This window comes from Zalophus californianus, chromosome 14 (genome assembly GCF_009762305.2).
Source record: "Zalophus californianus isolate mZalCal1 chromosome 14, mZalCal1.pri.v2, whole genome shotgun sequence".
NCBI lineage: Eukaryota > Metazoa > Chordata > Mammalia > Carnivora > Otariidae > Zalophus > Zalophus californianus.
The window spans coordinates 25,332,623-25,357,857 of record NC_045608.1 but is presented as its reverse complement, the minus strand read 5'-3'; the positions used below and the strand labels follow the sequence as shown (position 1 = coordinate 25,357,857).

The following is a 25,235-nucleotide window of genomic DNA, read 5'->3' as shown; positions in this document are numbered from 1 at the left end:
CCCAGGCAAGATTAAGGACCCTCTGTTCCGACGCCACTTTGAGTTTCATTTGTCACATTTACACATAATGACATTTTATTTATTTACCAACCTTTATTGACATATAATATTGGGTAAATTTAAGGTATACAATATGTTGGTTTGGTAAGAAAGGTATTTTTGAAATCATATCAGGTTATGGCACTTTAGAACATTTTAATTAGCAAACTGGATTTCTGTTCTAATTCTGTGACTTGGATGCACTGGAAGGAGTGGGAATACAAGTATTTTCTGGCTGTCAGGGAAGCTTGAAGCCCTCCCTTCCCCGAAGAGGTCGGTAGTCAAAGAGGGCTCTAAGGGCATCGGGAAGGATAGCCTGAGATTCAACTTAGAAGATGTTAAGGGAAGGGAGCGTGAAGAGGCGAGAGATGACCAGAGCAAACCAGCATATGACCTTTGAGCCTTGGAAACGGATTCCGAAAGGAGTGGGCTGAGGTCTAGAAAAAGCTCTTGGGATTAAAGTGGGGACTCCTGGGCATCCCCTGGGAGCTGATTCTTCCAGTTCAGACCACCTGGGCAATTGTGGAGTGAGACCAGCTCCCCGTGCTGTCTGTGGGGACAGGGACAGAGAGAACGGGTTTTTGTTCTCCGTAGCTGGAGTGATCTGTGAGAACTTCTAGCGCCTGGAAGAAGACATGTGCCTTTTTCGGTTCCTTTAGCTTGAGCTCTGTTGGAAAAGCTGCGTGGACCCCCTTCCCTTGCCCCTGCTGACCCCTGATAGCTCAAGACCCAGCTGAACTGGAGATAAGTGGTGGGGCTTGGGAGGACAGAGAGAGGAGGGGGCACTCCCACCACCCACCTCCAACCTGGCAGGCAGCCCCTGGACCTGGCCTTGAAGCCCCCACCCACATTCTTTCCTTGGTGGGGGCGATTTGCATCGAAGGTTTTGGCAATCACTCTGGTCAACAGCCGAAAATCCAAACAGGATCTCAGTGATCCCACTTTCTGAGTGATCAGACCTCACTCAGAAAGGCATTTGGAGAGCAAGGTCAGAGCTCCACTGGAGCACGACTTGGTGCAGCTGAATGCGAGGGAAATTTCTCAGGAAAGCAGAAACAAGGATGCTCCAGCTTTTGCCTCCCTTGCGGCCCAGAGTGGGAAATATGGAGGCCACCGAATCATCTGGAACACTCCTGGGACTGGTGAACTAATAAGTTTGGTATCTTCCGCTTTGCTTCTTTTAAACCATGGGTGGACAAACTTTTTCTGTAACATAGTAAATATTATAGGCATTAGGAGACATGCAGGCTCTGTTGCAGGGCTGGACTCTGCCATAGTAATGCCGAAGCAGCCACCGACAGTAGCCTTAAACCAGTGATCACTGATGTGTTCCAATAAAATTTTATTTGTGGACACTGAAATTTGAATGTCATAATTTTCACATGTCACAAAATATTTCTTTGGGTCTTCCCAACCCAAGTTTTTTTTTTTTAAATGTAGTATGTACATAATAAGTGTAATATACATATATAATATATATATATGACATGATATATATATAACATATAATATATATAAAGTAAAAAAATATATATACACACATATGTGTGTGTGTGTGTGTGTGTGTGTATGTGTGTGTGTATAAAACCCTTAAAAATGTAAAAGCCATTTTAGCTCACTGTCTATGCAAAAGCAGGAGGTGGGCCAATCCCTGGCTTAAACCATTTGCAAAAATGCAGCTAGCATCCTATTAGTGAATTGCAAAATAAATTTAATGGTCCACAATGAGCTTATGGAAAAAAATTAGAATTTTTCATTGAATCTAAGATGCCATCAACTGTAAGACACAACATTATTTCTCCTATCACCCTATAATACAAAGAACACATGCTGCCAAACAAACTATTAAATGTCACTGATGAGATGCAGTCTTATTTCAGAAATGGGAAAAGGGAAACACTAACTGTTCTTTAGCATTGATAAAATTTGTTAATAGCATAGAAGGTTGCATATCCACTACAGGGGAGGTATTGTTTCAGAAAACTTTTGTTACAGCTACACATACCCAGCCCTACATACTGGCTGGAATGTTTCCCTTGCCTGATAATGTTAAATCATTTCGATGTGGATTTCACTAAATGCTTGGAAAGCTTGGAATTAGTGGGTTTGGGCCTATTGCACACGTAAGTGATTATATTGATAACAGCTACTAATTATTTGTGTAGCAAAGATTTAGCATTGACAGTATGCTAGACATCTAGGATGTCTGGAACTTAGGATACAGCAGTAAAGGAAACACAAGTCCCTTTCCTCCCTCCACCTAGTGGGTGGAGATAGAAAACAAAAGCAAGGTACATTTATATAGAGTTGACCCTTGACCAGCATGGAAGGGGTTAGGAGCACCAACTCCCTGCGCAGTAGAAAATCTGTGTAAACTTTTGACTCCCCCCAAATCTAACTACTATTAGCCTACTGTTGACTGGATGCCTTACTGATAGTATAAACAGTCAACTCATACATATTTTGTATTTTCATGTATGGTATATTGTATTCTCATAACATAGTAAGCTAGAAAAAAGAAAACGTTATTAAGAAAATCATAAGGAGGGGCACCTGGCTGAGTCAGTAGAGCATGAGACTCTTGAACTTGGGGTTGTGAGTTTAAGCCCTACGTTGGGTGTGTAGATTACTTAAAAACAAAATCTTAAAAAAAAAAAAAAGAAAATCGCAAGAGAAAATACATTTATAGCACTCTGCCGTATTTATTGAAAAAAATGTGCATATAAGTGGACCTGTGCAGTTCCAACCTATGTTGTTCAGGGTCAACTGTATTGGGTCTTAGGCAGGTGATAAGTACTAAGTTGAGAAATAGCACTGGGGTGAGTAGGGCGTGTGAATTGGGGGAGGTGGTGATTTTTGATAGCATGGTTAAGGAAGCCTTACTGAGAAGCTGTGGACCTGAAGAAGGCCAGGAACCAGGATGGGGGTATCTGAACACTCAAGGCAGGGCAAGCCACAAAAGTCCTGAGGAAGTACAGGGTGTGGTGCCTTCCAGACTCACGGAGTAGGTGCAGTGGAGGGAAGGAGAGGCAGAAAAGTTAAGGACTGGTGGGTATGGGCCAAAGGCCTAGGGCTCTTTTTGACATTTTGTGTTCATTGGCCTTTCTTCTGAGTGAGTTGGGAAGCCATTGGAGTTCTATAAGCAAAAGACTGCCTGCAAGCTCTTTTACATATTTTAATAGGAGCACTGGGGACGTTATGAGGAGATATGACAAAAGAGGTATGGGGTTGGAAACTTCTGCAATGATCCAGGGACAGAACATGGTATCTTCAAACATGATCCAGGGAGAGAATAAGATGCCTGTAGTCATGCTCCAGGGAGAGAATGTGGTGTCTTGGATCAGGGAGGGGGCAGTAGGGGTAGAAGAGTGTGGTCAGGTCCTGGATATCTTTGGAAAACAGAGCAGGCAGGGTTTGCTAATTGATTGGCTGTGGGGTATGGGGGAAAGATTGACAAAGGATGTCTCCAAAGTTTGTGAACTGAGGGACTAGGAGTGCTTACTCAGAAAAGGAATACAGCAGGAGGAGCAAGACTTTTTTTAGGGTCTAAGTTTTGGTAAGATTGGCTAGAGATCTTAAATATCCCAGAAGGTACACCTGGGAGTAGGGGGAGGCTAGCGTGATGCCTAGGGTGCTAAAATGCAGGAGGCAGGTGCTCTGAGATGCTGAACCTGTGCCTCTTTAACTCTTGCCCTTAAATATTGTGCCCCAATCCCTCACCTGCCTCACCCCAGTCATGGCCCTGCAAGAGGGCATGTTGAGCTTGCAATTGCTGGAGACCTGGGGGCTGGAGAGGTAACTCTAGGACTATCTTGTCACCTAAATAGTCGGAGCCTGTTTTCTCAGGTGTAAAATAAGGATGCTAATAGTTATCTCAGCATTTCAGGAGAGGATTAAATAGGCAATGATTTTGGTTTTTGGAGTAAATACTATTAGTTTTATCCAGATAGTAATTTACAAAAAGAAAGCACTGGAAGTTGAAGGGACCTCTTCAGGCAAAAAGCAGTTGTAAAATGGCAGGTCTTTCCTTGTCATGTGAGGACAAACAAGTGCCAAAACCAACCAGAGAAGAACATAGAATCCAAACACAGGAACAGAGAAAATGAAGATGTCGAGCTGATTTTAGTAGGAGTGGAACATGTAAATGAAGATGCAGAAATTCTCTTTATCAGAGCGATTTCAAATTCAAAACCAGTCATTTCAAACATTTTGAACAGAGTGACCCTGGAATGTTATTCCAAAAGAAAGAAAGGCTACTGGAGTCAAGATCCTGCTTGTGCATTGCAGCCTGCAAACCACATGACCCATGGGCCCTCATAGTGGCCACCCCAATCTGCGTGGAGAGTAATAGATCATCCTATTATTTTTGAGCCTTCGTCTAAACCTGATTCTAAAATGAGCTCACCACAAGTCATGCCTCACTGTCCCTCAGATTTGCTCTCTCTCTATCTCACTGTCTACTTGGAGTTATACTTTTTGTAGGAGGCAAGAAGTCCTTGCAATTCAAAGCAACTTCCCGCTTCCAATATAAACAGTGGAAATCCCAAAAGACCTAAACTCAGTGATTGAATCCCAGGAGGACATTCCTCAGCTGTGGCCATTTCTCTCCTACAGTGAGCATGAGCACAACCTCAAAATGTGTTCCATCTTCATTAAGCCATGTTCAGAATGGAGCATTATTTTCTTGGACTTCTGTAAATGATAGGACATATTTCAATCTTATGGATCTAGACACACAAAAAATAGCTTGAAAAGCCTGGAAAAACCAGACGTTTTGAGTCTAGCAAGTCAAAATTAGACTGTTGATCCTAAGAAAGAAAATCTGATCATGTTACTTCATGACTTTTACTATGTGTGGCATAAAGGAGACAGGCAGCCAAAACAGAAGACTCACACAACCTTTAAATGCCTCAGCTGTTTGGAAGTTCTAAAGAATGTCAAGTTTATGAGCCATGTGAGGAGCCATTTGGAACTTGAGAAGCAGAAGGGTGACAGCTGGGAAAGCCACACCACCTGCCAGCATCACCACCCCCGGTTTCCCACTCCCTTTCAGCTGCAGTGTCACATTGAAAGTGTACACACCACCCAGAAGTCCTCCGCTGTCTGTAAAGTTTGCGGATTGTCATTCAAAACAGATCAGGTTCTCTTACAGCACATGAAGGACAATCATAAGCCTGGTGAAATGCCCTATGTGTGCCAGATTTGCAATTACAGATCGTCAGCCTTTGCTAATGTGGAAACATGTTCCAGAACATGCCATGAAAACACTAAGAATTTGCTTTGTCCATTCTGTCTCAACATTTTCAGAGCTTTCATTCATACTCTACATGAATCACACTCTACTCTACATAAATCATTACTGGAGGCACCAGAACAAGAATCTTTCAGTGTTTCAAATGCCGACTGCGGTTTTTGACTTCAAAGGAGAAAACAGCGCATCAAACCAAGAAGCATCAAGCTTTTAAAATGCCAAAACAATTGGAAGGGTTGCCTCCTGAAACAAACTTCAGTTCAACCAAGTTCAAGAGGTGCAGCATCCATTATTGTGAGCAACACTCACTTCTAGCTGTCAACTGTAAAATCTAAAAAGAGGACTGCCATGAACTCTAGCTATTCCAGATGTTACCACAGCAAGCATTATATCTCAAATTATGTTCTGCCCACCTCCAGAGATACTGAAAGGCAGAATTGAGGCTAGGCCATCTGTACATCATGTCTATGGATGATAATAGTCAGTAATAGTCAGATTTTATGGTGACAATTCTTCAGGTCCCTATTGTCAAGAAGTAGCATAGAGGGGGGCAGAGCAAGATGGCGGAGGAGTAGGAGACCTGGATTTCATCTGGTCTCCGGAATTCAGCTGGATAGGGATCAAACCATTCTGAACACCTACGAACTCAACAGGAGATCAAAGAGAAGAATAGCAACAACTCTCTGAACAGAAAAGCGACCACTTTCTGGAAGGTAGGACGTGCGGAGAAGTGAATCCGAGGTGATATTCGGGAGGATAGACGGTGGGGGAGAAGGCCTCCGTCGGCCGCTTCTGGCAAGTGATAGAGCCGCAGAGCACAAAATCGGAACTTTTAGAAGTCGGCTCCGCTGAGGGACGTCGCTCCAGTGGCTAAGCGGGGGGTGGAACCCTCGCGGGACAGTGTGGTCTCAGGACCCTCGGGGTCACAGAAAGACCGGGGGTGCCTGAGTGCGGCAGAGCTCCCAGGTATCGGAGCGGGGAAGCTGGCTGCAGAGACGGAGCAGAGGCGCGGGCTCTCAGCTCGGGGTTGCCATAAACTGTGATCCGCGGCCCAGTCGGGCCACTGCTCCTCCAGCAGGGACCCAACAAGCGGCAGATCCGGGGAGACTCCCCTCCCTCCCCCGGGAGGAGCGGCGCGGGAGCGCACCGCAGGGATCTGCTGGGTTTGGAGACTCCACATGGGGTTGGGTGCCTGACATAGAAACGCTCGGTCACAGGCCGGGTGAGCACGGAGTGCGGACGGAGACTGGGGACACGGGAATGACTGACTGCTTTTCTCTGGGGGCGCACTGAGGAGCGGGGCCCCGAGTTCTCGGCTCCTCCGGCGGAGATTGGGAGGCCACCATTTTCGCTGTCGTCCTCCAAAGCTGTACGAAAAGCTTGCAGGGAACAAAAGCGCCCAAGAGCAAACCCGAGCAGATTACTTAGCCAAGACCGGCAAGGGCGGGGCAATTCCGCCTCCGGCAAAGACATTTGGGAACCACGGCAACAGGCCCCTCCACCAGAAGATCAGCATGAACAGCCAGCCAAGACCAAGTTTACTGATCAATGAGAATGGCAGAACTCCGGCGCTAGGGGAATACTGCACATAGAATTCATGGCTTTTTTACCGTGATTCATTAGTCTTTCAAAGTTAATTTTTTAAACTGTTTTTTTTTTTTTCAATTTTTCTTTTTCCCTTTTCCAACCAACATCTCATAAATCCCTTTTTTAAAAAAAAAATTTTTATTTTTCATTTTTAGAGTCATATTCTATCCCTTCACAGTAGTTACCTTTATTTTTGGCATATATATATAAGTTGTATCTCTTTAAAATTTTGAGATACAGTTTCTTCTAATATATCAAAATATACCCTAAATCTCTAGTGTGTGGCTTTTTTCCAGCCTGATCACGTTCTCTCCCCTTTATTTTCTTTCTTTCTTTCCATTTTTTTAATCCTCTTCTTTATTTTTTCAAACACCTTCTGATCAATTCCTTTTTTAAAATTTTTTATACTTTTCATTTTTACAGTCATATTCCATCCCTTCATTGTATCAACCCTTACTTTGTACATATATAAGTCCTTCTTTCTTTAAAGTTTTAGGAGGCAGTTTCTTCTAACAGACCAAAATATACCCAAAATCTAGTGTGTGGCACTGATCTATGCACCAGCCTGATCATAATTGATCATATTCTGTTTGTTTTGTTTTGTTCTGTTTTTGTTTGTTTTTATCTTTTTCTTTTTTTTTTTCTCTTTCTTCTTTCTTTCCCTTTCTTTTCCCCTGGTTTCAGGTCTTTTCTGATTTGTTTAGAGTATATTTTCTGGGGACGTTGTAAACCTGTTAGCATTTTGTTCTCTCATTCATCTATTCTCCTCTGGACAAAATGACAAGATGAAAAAAATCACCTCAACAAAAAGAACAAGAGGTAGTACCATCGGCCAGGGACCTACTCAATATGGACACTAGGGCGATGTCGGACCTAGAGTTCAGAATCATGACTTGAAAGATACTAGCTGGGCTTGAAAAAAGCATGGATGTTATTAGAGAAACCCTTCCTGGAGAAATAAAAGAACTAAAATCTAACCAAGTCGAAATCAAAAAGGCTATTAATGAGGTGCAATCAAAAATGGGGGCACTAACTGCTAGGATAAATGAGGCAGAAGAGAGAATCAGTGATATAGAAGACCAAATGATGGAAAATAGAGAAGCTGAGAAAAGAGAGATAAACAACTACTGGATAATGAGGGCAGAATTCGAGAGATAAGTGATAACATAAGATGAAACAATAGAATAATTGGGATCCCAAAAAAGAAAGAGAGAGAGGGGCAGAAGGTATATTGGAGCAAATTATAGCAGAGAACTTCCCTCATGTGGGAAGGAAATGGGCATCAAAATCCAGGAGGCACAGAGAACCCCTCTCAAAATCAATAAAAATAGGTCAACACCCCGGCATCTAATAGTAAAACTTACGAGTCTCAGAGACAAAAAGAAAATCCTGAAAGCAGCTCAGGAGAAGAGATATGTAACCTACAAAGGTAGAAACATTAGATTGGCAACAGACCTATCCACAGAGACCTGGCAGGCCAGAAAGGACTGGCATGATATCTTCAAAGCACTAAATGAGAAAAATATGCAGCCAAGAATACTATATCCAGCTAGGCTCTCATTGAAAATTGAAGGAGAGATCAAAAGCTTCCAGGACAAACGAACACTAAAGGAATTTGCAAACACGAAACCAGCCCTCCAAGAAATATTGAAAGGAGTCCTCTAAGCAAAGAGAGAGCCTAAAAGAAGCATAGACGAGAAAGGAACACAGACAATATGCAGTAACAGTCACCTTGCAGGCAATACAATGGCACTAAATTCATATCTTTCAACAGTTACCCTGAATGTAAATGGGCTAAATGCCCCAATCAAAAGACACAGGCTATCAGATTGGACTAAAAAACAAGACTCATCGATATGCTGTCTGCAAGAGACTCATTTTAGACCCAAAGACACCCCCACGTTGAAAGTGAGGGGGTGGAAAACCATTTACCATGCTAATGGACACCAAGAGAAAGCTGGGGTGGCAATCCTTATATCAGACAAATAAGACTTTAATACAAAGACTGTAATAAGAGAGGAGGAAGGACACTATAACCTACTTAAAGGGTCTATCCAACAAGAAGATCTAACAATTGTAAATATCTATGCCCCGAACATGGGAGCAGCCAATTATATAAGGCAATTAATAACAAAAGCAAAGAAACACATTGACAACAATACAATAATAGTGGGGGACTTTAACACCCCCCTGACTGAAATGGACCGATCATCTAAGCAAAAGATCAACAAGGAAATAAAGACTTTAAATGACACACTGGACCAAATGGACTTCACAGACATATTCAGAACATTCCATCCCAAAGCAACGGAATACACATTCTTCTCTAGTGCTCATGGAACATTCTCCAGAATTGATCACATCCTAGGTCACAAATCAGGTCTCAACCGGTACCAAAAGATTGGGATCATTCCCTGCATATTTTCAGACCACAGGGCTTTGAACAAGAACTCAATCACAAGAGGAAAGTCGGAAAGAACTCAAATACATGGAGGCTAAAGAGCATCCTACTAAAGAATGAATGGGTCAACCAGGAATTAAAGAAGAATTTTAAAAAGGCATGGAAACCAATGAAAATGAAAACACAACTGTTCAAAATCTTTGGGATACAGCAAAGGCAGTCCTGAGAGGAAAATATATAGCAATACAAGCCTTCCTCAAGGAACAAGAAAGGTCTCAGATACACAACCTAATCCTACACCTAAAGGAGCTAGAGAAAGAACAGCAAAGAAAGCCTAAACCCAGCAGGAGAAGAGAAATCATAAAGATCAGAGCAGAAATCAATGAACTAGAAACCAAAAGAACAGTAGAACAGATCAATGAAAGTAGGAGCTGGTTCTTTGAAAGAATTAACAAGATTGATAAACCCCTGGCCAGATTTATCAAAAAGAGAAGAGAAATGACCCAAATCAACAAAATCATGAATGAAAGAGGAGAGATCACAACCAACACCAAAGAAATACAAACAATTATAAGAACATATTATGAGCAACCCTATGCCAGCAAATTAGATAACCTGGAAGAAATGGATGCATTCCTAGAGATGTACCAACTACCAAAATTGAACCAGGAGGAAATAGAAAACCTGAACAGACCTATAACCACTAAGAAATTGAAGCAGTCATCAAAAATCTCCCAACAAACAAAAGCCCAGGGCCAGAAGGCTTCCCAGGGGAATTCTGCCAAACATTTCAAGCAGAATTAATACCTATTCTCCTGAAACTGTTCCAAAAAATAGAAATGGAAGGAAAACTTCCAAACTCATTTTATGAGGCCACCATTACCTTGATCCCAAAACCGGACAAAGACCCCATCCAAACGGAGAATTACAGACCACTATCCTTGATGAACATGGATGCAAAAATTCTCACCAAAATACTAGCCAATAGGATCCAACAGTACATTAAAAGGATTATTCACCATGACCAAGTGGGATTTATCCCTGGGCTGCAAAGTTAGTTCAACATCTGCAAATCAATCAACGTGATACAATACATTAACAAAAGAAAGAACAGGAATCATATGATCCTCTCAATAGATGCAGAAAAAGCATTTGACAAGGTACAGCATCCTTTTTTGATCAAACTCTTCAGAGAATAGGGATAGAGGGTACATACCTCAATATCATAAAAGCCATCTATGAAAAACATACAGCAAATATCATTCTCAATGGGGAAAAGCTGAGAGCTTTCCCCCTAAGGTCAGGAACGCGGCAGGGATGTCCACTATCACCACTGCTATTCAATATAGTATTAGAAGTCCTAGCCACAGCAATCAGACAACAAAAAGAAATCAAAGGTATCCAAATCGGCAAGGAGGAAGTCAAACTCTCACTCTTTGCAGAAGATATGATACTGTATGTGGAAAACCCAAAAGACTCCACCCCAAAACGGCTAGAACTCATACAGGAGTTCAGTAAAGTGGCAGGATATAAAATCAATGCACAGAAATCAGTGGCATTCCTATACACCAACAACAAGACAGAAGAGAGACAAATCAAGGAGTCGATCCAATTTACAATTGCACCCAAAACCATAAGATACCTAGGAATCAATCTAACCAAAGAGAAAAAGGATCTGTGCTGAGAAAACTATAAAATACTCATGAAAGAAATTGAGGAAGACACAAAGAAATGGAAAAATATTCCATGCTCATGGATTGGAAGAACAAACATTGTGAAGATGTCAATGGTACCTAGAGCAATCTACACATTCAGTGCAATCCCCATCAAAATAGCATCCACTTTTTTCAATGAAATGAAACAAATAATCCTAAAATTTGTATGGAACCAGAAGAGACCCCGAATAGCCAGAGGAATGTTGAAAAAGAAAAGCAAAGCTGGCAGCATCACAATTCCGGACTTCCAGCTCTATTACAAAGCTGTCATCATCAAGACAGTATGGTACTGGTCCAAAAACAGACACATATTTCAATGGAATAGAATAGCAAGCCGAGAAATGGACCCTCAACTCTATGGTCAACTAATCTTGTACAAAGCAGGAAAGAATGCCCAATGGAAAAAAGACAGTCTCTTTAACAAATGGTGTTGGGAAAATTGGACAGCCACATGCAGAAGAATGAAACTGGACCATTTCCTTACACCACACACAAAAATATACTCCATATGGTTGAAAGACCTAAATGTGAGACAGGAGTCCATCAAAATCTTAAAGGAGCACACAGGCAACAACCTCTTCGACCTCAGCCGCAGCAACTTCTTCCTAGAAACATCGCCAAAGGGAAGAGAATGAAGGACAAAAATGAACTCTTGTGACTTCATCAAGATTAAAGCTTTTGCACAGCAAAAGAAACAGTCCACAAAACCAAAAGACAACCGACAGAATGGGAGAAAATATTTGCAAATGACACATCAGATAAAGGGCTAGTATCCAAAATCTATAAAGAACTTATCAAACTCAACACCCAAAGAGCAAATAATCCAATCAAGAAATGGGCAGAAGACATGAGCAGACATTTTTCCAAAGAAGACATGCAAATGGCCAACAGACACCTGAAAAAGTGCTCCACATCACTCGGCTTCAGGGAAATCCAATCAAAACCTCCATGAGATACCACCTGACCCCCGTCAGAATGGCTAAAATTAACAAGTCAGGAAACGACAGATGTTGGTGGGGATGTGGAGAAAGGGGAACCCTCCTACACTGTTGGTGGGAATGCGAGCTGGTGCAACCACTCAGGAAAACAGTATGGAGGTTCCTCAAACAGTTGAAAATAGAGCTACCATATGATCCAGCAATTGCACTACTGGGTATTTGCCCCAGAGATACAAATGTAGGGACCCGAAGGGGTACGTGCACCCCAATGTTTATAGCGGCAATGTCCACAATAGCCAAACTGTGGAAAGAGCCAAGATGTCCACCGACAGATGAATGGATAAAGAAGAGTGGTATATTTATACAATGGAATATTATGCAGCCATCAAAAGGAATGAGATCTTGACATTTGCAAGGACGTGGATGGAACTGGAGGGTGTTATGCTGAGTGAAATAAGTCAATCAGAGAAAGACATGTATCATATGACCTCACTGATAAGAGGATTTTTTAATCTCAGGAAACAAACTGAGGGTTGCTGGAGTAGGGGTGGGGTGGGAGGGATGGGGTGGCTGGGTGACAGACATTGGGGAGGGTATGTGGTATGGTGAACGCTGTGAATTGTGCAAGACTGTCAAATCACAGATGTGTACCTCTGAAACAAATAATGCAATATATGTTAAGAAAAAAGAGAAGAAGATAGCAGGAGGGGAAGAATGAAGTGGGGTAAGTCGGAGGGGGAGACAAACCATGAGAGATGATGGACTCTGAAAAACAAACTGAGGGTTTCAGAGGGGCGGGGGGTGGCGGGATAGGTTAGCCTGGTGAGGGGTATTAAAGAGGGTACATTCTGCGTGGAGCACTGGGTGTTATGCACAAACAATGAATCATGGAACACTGTATCAAAAACTAATGATATAATGTATGGTGATTAACATAACAATAAATAAATAAATAAAAGAAGTAGCATAGAAGGCTTCATTATGCTCCTTCCCAGGCAACCTCTCCCTGCAAAGTAACCACTATTTTGACCTCTACTACCAAGGATTCATTTTTTTTCCCCTGTTTTGAAGCTTTAAGTAAATGGGAATCACACAATAGATTTTTGTCTTTGTTTTTCTTTAAATAAGTGGGATGCATGCATTCTTGCTGTATGTAAGCATAGGATGTTCTTTTTCAGTGCTGGGTAGAATTCCATTGAATGAATATGGTAGAGTCATATATGTCCATTTTACTCCTGATGGACTTTGAGGCTGATTCTTTTGCTATTTGGAATAAAGCTGCCATGAGTTGGTGCATGTCTTTTGGTAGACATATGTAGTCATTTTTCTACAATATATGTATGCTAATGAGAAATTCTAGAACTACACTGAGTTAGCTTTTTAGTGCAGATTTTGCCAAACACTTTGTCAGAGTGATTGACATAATTTATATTTCCACCAACAGTATTGAGAATTCCATTGTTGCAGATACAATACTTGGTACTGTCAGTCCTTTCCATTAGTGCCATTTTCTTGAAGTTTTGTAGTGGTACGACATTGTTGTTTTCATCTACATTTCCCTGATGAGTAATGACCTGGAGAATATTTTTTTTTTATGATCATTGGCCACTTGAATACCATCCTGTTTTATTAATTGCCCCCTCTCATTTATTTATTTATTTATTATTTTAGAGAGAGAAAAAGAGAAAGAGCAGGAATGGGGGGGGCAGAGAGAGAGAGAGGGAGAATCTCAAGCCGACTCTGCAGTGAGTGCAGAGCCCAACTCGGGGCTCGATCCCAGGATCCTGTGATCATGAGCTGAGCTGAAACCAAGAGTCAGATGCCCAAACGATTGTGCCACCCCAGTGCCCCATCTTTCTTTTCTCTTTTTCTTTTTTTTTTAAATAGACTGTCAATTGGGAAGGACATGAGGGAACTGCTGGGGCACTGGAAATGTCCCACATCTTGACCTGGATGGTGGTTTCATGGGTGTATATATGTGCATTAGGGTTGGTGCTTCATGGTGCATTATATTTAAGAAATTATTGTCTACTAAGAATGTAAATATATTCCTCCTAAGTTTTCTTCTAGAAGCTTTACAGTTTAGCCTTTTGCATTTAGAGATTAGCATTTGAATCAGCAGATTGAGTAAGCAAGACAAACCCTCAGGGACATGGGTGAGCATTATCCAATCCAATCCATTGAGAGCCCTAAGAGAACAAAAGTGAAAGAAAAGAAATTTTCCCCTCTCCTTTCTTGAGATGGGACATCCATCTCTCCCGCGTTTGGACATCAGAGCTCCTGGTTCTTGAGCCTTCAGACTGAGACTGAATTACGCCACTAGCATTCCTGGTTCTCTAGCTTGCAGACAGCATCTAGTGGGACTTTTGGTCTCCATAATTGCATAAACCCCATCTCTCTCTCTTTTTATCCTATTGGCTCTGTCTTTCTGGAGAACGCTGACTAATACAAATATCTGGGAGTTTAAATTCTCCAGCATTGTTGTTCAAAGTTGTCTTGGCTATTCAGGTGCTTTGTTAAATTGAAGTGGTTATAATGGCCATCCTTGTCTTGTTCTTAGACTCATATATAATAGTTCATCATTAATCATGGTGTTAGCTGTAGGGCTGTTTGTAGCTACCCACTGACTTTGGGAGAATTGAGCTAGAAATCAATAACAGAAAGACAATTGAGAAAAAAAAAACCCAAAGTTCAGAAATTAAGCAATATAATTAAAAACAGGGCTGGGACTAGGGTATAGGAAGCCAGGGGCCTAAAGTGCAAAGGACCATTTTTGCACTTACACAAATCTCTTAAATACTGTTCTCTTTGCTCATTATAAAATGGAGCTAAAGCAGTTAAAAGGAATTCATATTTAAACTGCATATATTTGAAAAGAAGAAGGGTTGGGGTGGGCAAAATGGGTGAAGGGGATCCAGAGGTTCGAACTTCCAGTTATAAAATAAGTCATGGGGAGGTAATGTATAGCCTGGTGACTATAGTTAATAATACGATATTGCTTAATCCCATTGAATGAATATGGTAGAGTTGTATATGTCCATTTTACTCCTGATGGACTTTGAGGCTGATTCTTTTGCTATCTGGAATAAAGCTGCCATGAGTTGGTACATGTCTTTTGGTAGACACATGTAGTCATTTCTCTAGAATATATGTATACTAATGAGAAGAGATTTACTAAGAGAGTAAATCTTAAACGTTCTCATCACAAGAAAAAGAATTTGTAGGTATGTTTGGTGATGGACAGATGTTCACTAGACTTATTGTGATCATTTCACAATATATACAGATATTCAAATATTGGATCGTTATGTTGTACACCTGAAACTAATATAATATTTATGTCAATTGTCCCTCGATGAAGAAGAGGAGGGAAGAGAAGGAGAAGAAAGTTCGGAAAAATAATGATCTAAATCAGTGCTGTTGAGGGTGCCTGTGTTGGTTAAGTGTCTGTCTTCAGCTCAGGTCATGATCCTGGGGTCCTGCGATCAAGTCCTGCTCAGTGGGGAGTCTGCTTCTCCCTCTCCCTCTGCTGCTCTCTCTCTGTCAAATAAATAAATAAAATCTTAAAAAAAAAAAAACAGTTCTGTCAATAGAAGTTTCTGCAGTGATGGAAATGTTCTATATCTGCTGTGGCCAATATGCTACATGTGACTGCTGAGCCATTGAAATGTAGCTATAGTATGACTGAGGTACCGGATTTTTAATTTATTTAATTTTGATTAATTTAAAATTAAATTTAAAGGTAAGGTAAACAAATCTTCCTTATAAATGAAGTCCAGATAATTTTTGTACTCTCAATAATTTGTGTATCTCATAGACACTCTCCCCTCAATGAGACTATATGTCCTTTCTGGAGGGTGGGCTAGATTTAGTGACTTGCCTCCAAAGAGTGGAATATGGAAAGGAGAAAAAAGTAACTTTACAGTGGAGAAATTAGTGGTAAGTCACAGTGATACCATGTATCCCTGATGGTAAGTGATAAGGACATAACACCTCCGTAGTATCATTCTAAAAACCTATATCCCCAGTGTAACCATGAGGAAAACATCAAACGCATATTGAGACATTCTGCAAAATATCTGATCCTTAAAGACTCCTTAAAATTGTCAAGGTCATGAAAAACAAGGAAAGTTTAACAAACTGTCATAGACCTGAGTAGGCTAAGGAGACACTATGACTAAGTGCAGTGCAGTATCCTGTATGGGAATCTGGAACAGAAAAAGGACGTTAGTAGAAAAACTAGTGATGTTTGGATAAAGCCTGGAGCATAGTTATAGCAACCTAATGAAGGATATTGAAGTAATTTTGAGGCCTAAAGGAGGTAATTTCCCAAATACACATTTTAGACACTGAAAATGCTTTCTCTGTATCTATAACCTCTTCATTTTGCCCACGGTATACTTCACTGAACAGAAATCCTCAAATGCAAAGGATCAATAATATTTAGGCTGTGTGATCTGACCATAATACAAGATGAGAAATTTACAGAGGAATTGCTTTTTAAAATCCCACACATTTGGAAAATAAATACCATATTACTATATAACCCTTGCGTTAAAAAGAGAATTACTAGGGAAATTAAGACATACTTAGAATTGAATGATAATGAACATATTATGAAGCAAACATTATAGGACAGTTAAATTGGTACTTAAGTAAATAAGGTAAATTTATAGCATTACATACAAGAGAAATAATTGGGATTTTACAAATAAACCACCTATGCATTTATCTCAAAAAATTGTAAAGAGGATAACTTTGTATGGTGACAGATGGTAACCACACTTACGGTGATTACTGTGTAATGGATAGAATGTCATATCGCTACATTGTACACCTGAAACTAATATGACATCATATATCAACTACACTACAATTTAAAAAAACTTAAAAATATTGTAAAGAGGAACCACAGAACCTATAGAGATTAAAGTAAAGAGTGGAAAATATAAATGAGCTAGAGATGAAAATCGCATTATAGTTTAACAAACCCAAAAGCTGTCTTTTTTTTTTCTTTTCGAAACATGACTAAACTAGACAGACCTCTGGCAGAAATGGCAATTTAAAAAAATCTGTAAAGGACCAGATAGTACATATTTTAGGCTTTTGAATATGATTTCTGGCAATTAATCAACTGCCGTTTTAAGAGGAAAGCAGCCATAGACAATACCTAAAGGAATGGATATGTCTGTGTTCCAATAAAACTTTATTTACGGACACTGAAATTTAAATTTTACGTAATTTTCACGTTGCAAAATAACATTCTCTTTGTGGGTTTTTCCCAGACATTAACGAACATAAAGTTTATTCTTAGGTCGCTGCAAGCTATACAAAAATAGGTGCCAGTCTATTTTTGTATAGCTTGACTAGATGCAACATCAAGAGTATGGGCGTCAAGACTCAGTTGCGTGGTCAAGTTCTCTTAAACATGGGGCGGGCAGCTAGTGTTTTACGAAAAAGGGACCACACCTGAGGATTATGAGAACTAACCTCCAGGTGGGCAAAGGTATCCCCTGATGGGCTGGGAGCCTGCCCTTATCCTTGAACCCTGGTCGGCTCTGCAACCTTGACTTCCCAAGACTCCTCCGGGGACTGAAGGTCATCGCTGACGCCCTAAACCATCTCAGCCTGACCCCGCGCCCAGGGATCGCCACCAGGGGCGCCAGAGCGCGCGCAGGCGCTGGACCGGCCTCTCCGCCAATCAGATCGCAGCGCCCAGAGCCGCGCCGGCCTGGGGCCCGCACCTGGCAGCCAATCACAGATCGCAGCGGGCGCGCGTGCGGAGGCGGCGGCGTCGGCGGCGCCTGGGGCCTGAGGAGGCGTCGTCCCCTCGGGCTTCGCCTGGGGAGCGCCTCGGGGCGGTGCGCCTCAGGCAGCTCAGGGACTGCTGCGGACCGGGGCCGGTAAGGACGGGGGCGTGGCGCGGCCCCAGTGTTCCCAGAGGGGAGATGGGAGGGATTGCGCGGCCGCAGCCCCGCGGGCCACACCGCTCCTGGTCTCGTTCTGCCTGAGCGGCCTGTGCCTGTTGCTGCGGCCTCCGAAGGGAGTGTCGGGTAAGCGGCCTCTGGCGGGTCCTGAGACCCCCTTCACGCACACCCCTTTCCCCGATCTCTGCGGGCGCCTTTCAGGCAGCATCCCCTCCCCCACCCTGGCGGGCCGCCCCCATCCCCCAAGCCTGGGCCCAGCCTGGGCCTCCTGGAGAAGGGGCCTGCTCTGGCTCCTAATACCTTCCCCTCCCCCGGCCCGCTGGGGTCTCTTGTGGAACTTAAGACATTTAAACGTCCCCAGCCAGCCTCCTCCCCGTTCTGGGCATCTGTCGGCCCAGACCCTTTAAGGCGATTCAAGCATTTGTAAATTCATTTATTGCTTCCTCGCCCCTGCCTCAGCGCCTTGTTAATTTTTCTGGTTTACTGCATCTCTGCCTGGACTCTATTTCAGACTCTTTCACCCTAATGAAGTCCTCCTGACAGCCAGGGCCCAGGGTGGTTTCCAGGCTTTGGATCTGGGCAGTTGGCAGGCATAGTGTTTTCTTTCCTGAGAGGGGGTAGTGGGGAGGAACAGGTGTGGGGGAAACGACACCAATTCTCTTCTGGTTAAGTGTGAGATGCTTGATGAACATCCAGATGGCAACATCAGGTAGGCAGTGGGATATGAAATATTCCTGTAACGTGTAAGTAGCCCTAATCCTCCTCTATGGTTGCCTCAAGGATGTGACCTTCTCCTGCCTGGAATATGTCAAGTTCTTAGAAGTTTCAGTGCACACCTGAGGTAAGATGAGAGGTCTTTATAAGGACCAAGATTGTACCACTTTTCTTCAGTTTTCTCTTATTTTCTTCTGTGTTAAAATACTACTATTTAGACAGTGTTTCCTGAGTGTGTATGACCTGAATATGTCTGATAAATTCAAGCCAATCACTGATTTAGGTAATTCTGGAGTTCTCTATATTGCTTCCTTAAAAACAGGAAGGGTGGCATTCTTTCACCTGCTCTCTTGAAAGGAAAAAGAAAGTAAGAGGATCATACATTTTAAGCTATGTAAAACTGACTTCTTTTACAGTGGTAGTAGGAGGCTAAAATGGGCTGTTATGCATACCTAAGATTTCAGCTAATGTATTAAAGTATTAAAATGGTTCATTCAGGGTAAATGTGTATTGGTTAAAAATGATTACATAGGTTTAGTTTGTTCATTTCTACAACCTTTTCCTAAGGGCTTTATTTCATGAAGTAATTGAATGTGACTGGGTAGGGGAGGCCATATGAATTCATTTCATACCAGTAGGCAAAACAATAAGTAAGTTGTATGCCCAGTAACTTGTGTATATAAGCGCAGTGAGACCCATTATATAGTTAGTTATCTATTGCTGTGTAACACATTGTCTCAAACTTAATGACCTAAGAAATGTTTATTTCACTGGTATACTCTAGAATCTAGGACTGGCTTAGCTGGGTGATTCTGGCTCAGGGTATCTTATGAGGTTGTAGTGAAGCTTTTGGCAGGATTGGCCGTCTCTGAAGACTTGAGTTTTGTTGGATGATCAGTGTCTGAGCTTGCTCACTTGACTGTAGTTCTTCACTCTGTGGGCCTCTCTATGGGGCTGCTCCTGTCGTGGCAGCTGTAGCTTCCCTCAGAGTGAGTGATTCAAGAGAGAGCTTGCTCCCAAGATGAAGTGTAGAGTCTTTTTCAGAAGTTGCATACCATTACTTCTGTATTTGCTTAGTCACATAGGCTAACCCTGTGGTAGTGTGGGAGAGGACTACATAAGAGTGTGAATACCAGGAGGCAAGATCATTTGGGGCCATCTTGGAGACTGGCTACCACACCCATTTATCCACCATTTCAACTCTTCTCCATATTGTTCTATTGTTATGAGTGAATTATTTGGCTCCAGGCTAAGGGCAAAACCTCCCCTTGTGTACTAAATCCAAGCAGTTTTTGTTTATTCAGGAATATTGTTCCAGCAAGTCTCCTCTTTGTCCTGGATTAAGTTTTCAGGTTCTCTGGATCATTCTCATCAGCGAACAGACTGATTGTAATGTCACCTCTCATTAAAAATCCATCTTTTAATTGCACATCTCCCTTTTGCTTATTTTATTTCATATTTGCTTTTCATTAGAGGAAAATTTCTCCAGAGTTGTCCATATTTGCTTCCTCTGGTTCTCCCATTCTCCTTTAAATCCACTCTTGTTAGGATCTCCAGTGAATTCCACAGTGCTTAACCCAATGGTCAGTTGTTATTTTTTTTTAAGATTTTATTTATTTATTTGAGAGAGAGAGAGAGAAAGAGAGAGCACCAAGGGAGAGTGAGAGAGAGAAGCAGACTCCCCGCAGAGCAGGGAGCCTGTTGCGGAACCTGATCTCAGGACCCCAAGATCATGACCTGAGCCGAAGGCAGATGCTCAACTGACTGAGCCACCCAGGCGTTCTGAACTGTTAGTTATTAATTTATGTGATCTGTTGTGGCATTTATCAGAGTCATTCATTTCCTCTTCCCTGAAAATAATTTTTCATTTGGATTACAACATGCTTTTTTCCATTCTCCTTTTATCACTCCCCACCACCCCACCCCTAGTTGGCTCTAAGTAACTCTTCCTTCGTATCCTTTTCTGGTTTCTTCTCATGTTCCTGACCTCTAACCAATGGAATGCCCCAGGACTTGGATATCAGACCTCTTTCCCTAGATGACCTCATCCAGTCTTGTGTTTTAAATAACATTACATGCCAAAGACTCCAAAATTTGTGTACTTAGCCCAGGTCTTTGCCTGAGCTTTGGTCTCATATTTACTTGCTCAGCATCACCCCTTATATGTGTCATCCTTTTCTTCACATCCCAAATCCAATCTTTCAGCAAATCTTGTGGACCTGCAGGTTTTGATCTAGAATTTGACCCCTTCTCAGTATCCCTGGCTTGTATTATAATAATCTTTTGTCTGTATTATTTCAGTAGCCTCTTAACTTGCCTTCCTGCTTCCAGTTATTACTTTCTAAAGTCTTATTTCTTCACACAGCAGCCAGAGTAATCCTTTTGAAATGAAAGATCATATCACTCCTCACTCAAAATTCCCAGTGACCTATTATACTCAGAGTAAAAACCAAAGAACTTAGAATGGACTACATTAACATACTACAACAAACTCATTCTTTGATCTCCTCTCCAGTTTCTCTCCCTTTCCATTGGCTTGCCTGTGTTAGCCTCTTGACCAGTCCTTAACTTTGGTAAGCATGCTCCAGTCTCAGAGCCTTTGTATTTGTTCTTCCTTCTGCTGGACCTCCATAACCATGCCATACAAATATCAGCCTGCCTTCATACTACCTGGCTCATTTCCGCCTTTATTTTCTCTATAGCATTTATAACCATTCGAAATTTTATATCTATGTATACACACATATAATAATATAAAATATTTTATATTTTATATTTATGTATTAAAATATGTGATATGTGATACTATAACATTGCACGCAATAACATTATGTGTGTATATTTTCTTAAATGTATTTTCCAGTTACCTCTATTGCAGTGTCAGCTCCTTGAAGAAAGGGTCTTTGTTTCAATCACTACTATATTCCCAGTACCTAGACAAGTACCTGGCATATGGTAGGATCACCAAATACTTCCTAATACTCAAATTCCTCACAAACACTATCTTGATGCTTCTCCCTCCCCTTTTCTCTGTTAGGGGTTAGGGTTAGGAGATTGTCAAAACTGTATGATTCTTTACGATTATGCTCTTGTGTCATTTCTTTGTTTCTCAGTCTTTTGTGGACAGGAATATGTTCTAATTCTACTAATTTAATATGTTTTATAGTTGTAGTTCATCCAAAATAGTGAACATCAGAATGTTACCAACCTTGTATGTATGACCACTCATAGAACTTATGATGATCTTTCCATAGAGTAACACTTTTCTTCCTAATTTCTTAAAGAAAAAGAAAGAGAGAGAAGAAAGAAAGAAAAGAAAGAAAAAGAAAGAAAGAAAGAAAAAGAAAGATAAGAAAAGAAAAGAAAGAAAGAAAAAGAAATTACCCCTTCCTCCTTTTTTTGCACCCAGAAGTTCTAACACAGCATTATTATGTTAGGGTCAATTTGATATGAAAAAAATAATAGTGACTATCATATTTTGGTTTCATAACACTTAAAAAATTTGGGTATAAGTTATTTTAAGCCATCCTTTGTAAGTTCTGTACACTTATCAACCACAAGTATTCTTAGGTGCATTCCTTATTCTTTCCTTTAAATGTATAAATTAGTCATTTGAGTAACACTGAATAGTAGAGTTCTGAGAGTTCAGCTTAAGCATTAGAATTGTATACATTTGAAAACAAAGTATGGATGCTTTGTGGAAGTCTTACCAGGATTTTTCCTTTGGGAGCTTTCCAATAGCAGGGAGATACATGTTACATAGAGATTCATGTCAGGGCACATCTAGGGTGCATAGAATATGCTGTCACCACTTTCACAACTTCCAGATTCCTTACAAGTAGGTTGATTAATTTATCACTGAAATTGTTTTATTAATGGGGGAGGAAGAGAGAGAAAATAAGCACACTTCCCTCTGAGCGCAGAGCCCAACATGGGGCTTGATCTTACAACCCTGAGATCAGGACCTGAGCTGAAATCAAGATTCGGATGCTTAACTGAGCCACCCAGACTCCCTGAGATCGGGGTATTTTTAAGAGTGAAAAGTGGCACTATTAAAAAAATACATAGCGGGGGCGCCTGGGTGGCTCAGTCATTAAGCGTCTGCCTTTGGCTCAGGTCATGATCCCAGGGTTCTGGGATCGAGCCCCGCATTGGGCTCCCTGCTCAGCGGGGAGCCCGCTTCTCCCTCTCCCACTCCCCTTGCTTGTGTTCCCTCTCTCGCTGTGTCTCTCTCTGTCAAATAAATAAATAAAATCTTAAAAAAAAAATACATAGGGGCAGCAGGTCAAACTCGATTGTCCTGGTCAAATCAGGATATTTAGCAGTCCTAATGATAATTGATGTTTCAAGACCTTAGTATCAGAATGGTGTCCACTCTACAAGAAGATATCCGTCCATCCCTAGGAATGTATACTTCCCACTACAAATTTGTAAATTGACCACTTGATACTAGTTTAACTCTCTTTGTGGGCTAGACTAGTTTGCCTTGTTACCATAATCCTAACTACCTAATTCTTGTTACATGAATGGAGTCTGTTTAGGGGCTTTGAAAATTTAGTGTCAGTTGTTGGGATGTGGGGGGTCACACCAGCCTATTGCTAGGCATTTTTTTGTTTGAGATATAATTCACATACTATACAGTTCACTCAGTAGAATGCAAAATTGAATGATTTTTAGTTTATTCACAAAATAGTGCAGTCTTTACCACTATCTAATTCCTGAACATTTCATCAACCCTAAAACCCTGTATTAGTTTCCTGTGGCTACTATAACAAATTACCACAATCTTGGTGGATTAAAACAACAAAAATTTATTCCCTCTCAGTTCTGGAGCCCAGAAGTTAGAAATCAGTTTCACCTGACCTAAATCAGGGTGTTGGCAGGGCCACCCTACCCCAGAGACTCTAGGGGAGAATCCATTGCTTGCCTCTTCCAACTGGCATTCTTTGGCTGTGGCCATGTCATTCCAGTCTTGTTACAAAGCTTCTCCTATTGTATATGTGATATCTTCTGCCTCTTACTGAGGATACTTATGATGGTATTTTGGGCTCATTTGTATAATCCAGGATAATCTTCCCATCTCAAGATTCTTAATTACATCTGCAAAGACCCTTTTCCCCAGATAACATATATATGTTTCAGGGATTAGGATCCAATATTTTTTGAGGTCATTATTCAACCAACTACATTTCCTCATTCTCCCCCCACCCCTTCCCATGGCAACCACTAATTTATTTCTGTTTCTGTGGATTTGCCTATTGTAGACATTTTTTTGTAAGAGGAATCATACAATATGTGGCCTTTTTGTGTCTGGCTTTATTCACTTAGCATCTTTTCAAGGTTCATCCATGTCATACATGTTCAGCAGTACTTTATTTGTTTTCATGGCTGAATAACATTCCATTGTATGGCTGGCTATACCACAGTTTGTCCATTCATCAGTTAATGGACATTTGGATTGTTTGCACTTTGTGGCAATTATGAATAATACTGCTGTGAACATTGTTGAGCAAATTTTTGTATGGACTTAACGTTTTCAACTCTTTGGGGTATATACCTAGGAGTAAAATTGCTGGAGCATATACCTCTATATTTAATTTTTGAGATGCTGCCAAACTGTTTTCCGAAGTGGCTGACCATTTTACAGCAGTTGTACTAATGATATATGAGGATTCTGATTTCTCCACATTCTCTGTGACACTCTTGACTGTTTCTCTTTTTGATTATAGTCAACCCAGTGGATATGAAGTGGTATCTCATTGTGATTTTGATTTACATTTCCCTAATAACTAATTGTGTTGAGCAGCATCTTATTGTATTATATTATTTGTATATCTTCTTTGGAGAAATGTCTATTCAAATTTTTTGCTCATTTTTTTATTGTGGTAAGAAACAGGTAACATAAATTTTACCATCTTAGCCATTTAAGTGTTAAATATATTAACATTGTTTTAAAACAGATCTCTAGAACTTCTCATTTTGCAAAATTGAAACTCTGTATCCATCCCGTTAAACAACAAAGTTCCTTTTTCCCTCTCTCCCTAGATCCTGGTATCCACCATTCTACTTTTTGTTTCTTTTCTGTTGCTTTGACTACTTTATTTTATTTTTTTTAAGATTTTATTTATTTATTTGACAGAGAGAGACACAGTGAGAGAGGGAACACAAGCAGGGGGAGTAGGAGAGGGAGAAGCAGGCTCCCACTGAGCAGGCAGCCTAATGTGGGGCTCGATCCCAGGACCCTGGGATTATGACCTGAACCGAAGGCAGACGCTTAACGACTGAGCCACCCAGGCGCCCCTGCTTTGACTACTTTAGATACTTCACATAAGTGGAATTAATATAGTATTTGTCTTTTTTGTGACTGGCTTTTTTAATTTAGCATAATGTGTCCTCAAGATTCATGGGTGTTGTAGTATGTGACAGGCCTTCCTTCTTATAGTGGGATAATATACCATTGTATGTATATACACATTTTTAAAATTTATTCATCAGTTGATGAACATTTGGGCTGCTTCCACCTTTTAGTTATCAGAACAGTTCTGCTGTGAACATGGGTGTGTAAATATCTCTTTGAAATCCTGTTTTCATTTCTTTTGGATATATATCCAGAAGTGGGATTGCTGGATCATATGGTAGTTCGATTTTTAATGTTTTGGGGAA

General features: G+C 41.1%; 1 protein-coding gene and 1 pseudogene across 1 annotated transcript in view; both read left to right on the top strand.

The window, feature by feature from the left end:
- Nucleotides 1–4,052: 4,052 nt before the first annotated feature.
- LOC113912979 lies at nucleotides 4,053–17,942 on the top strand (annotated as a pseudogene).
- Nucleotides 17,728–25,235, top strand: part of ZNF280B (zinc finger protein 280B) — a 20,247-nt gene continuing 12,739 nt past the window's right edge. The window contains exons 1-2 of the mRNA XM_027575922.2: nucleotides 17,728–17,834; nucleotides 18,639–18,699. The gene's annotated coding sequence lies outside the window, so the exon portion shown is untranslated. The remainder of the gene's footprint in view (nucleotides 17,835–18,638; nucleotides 18,700–25,235) is intronic.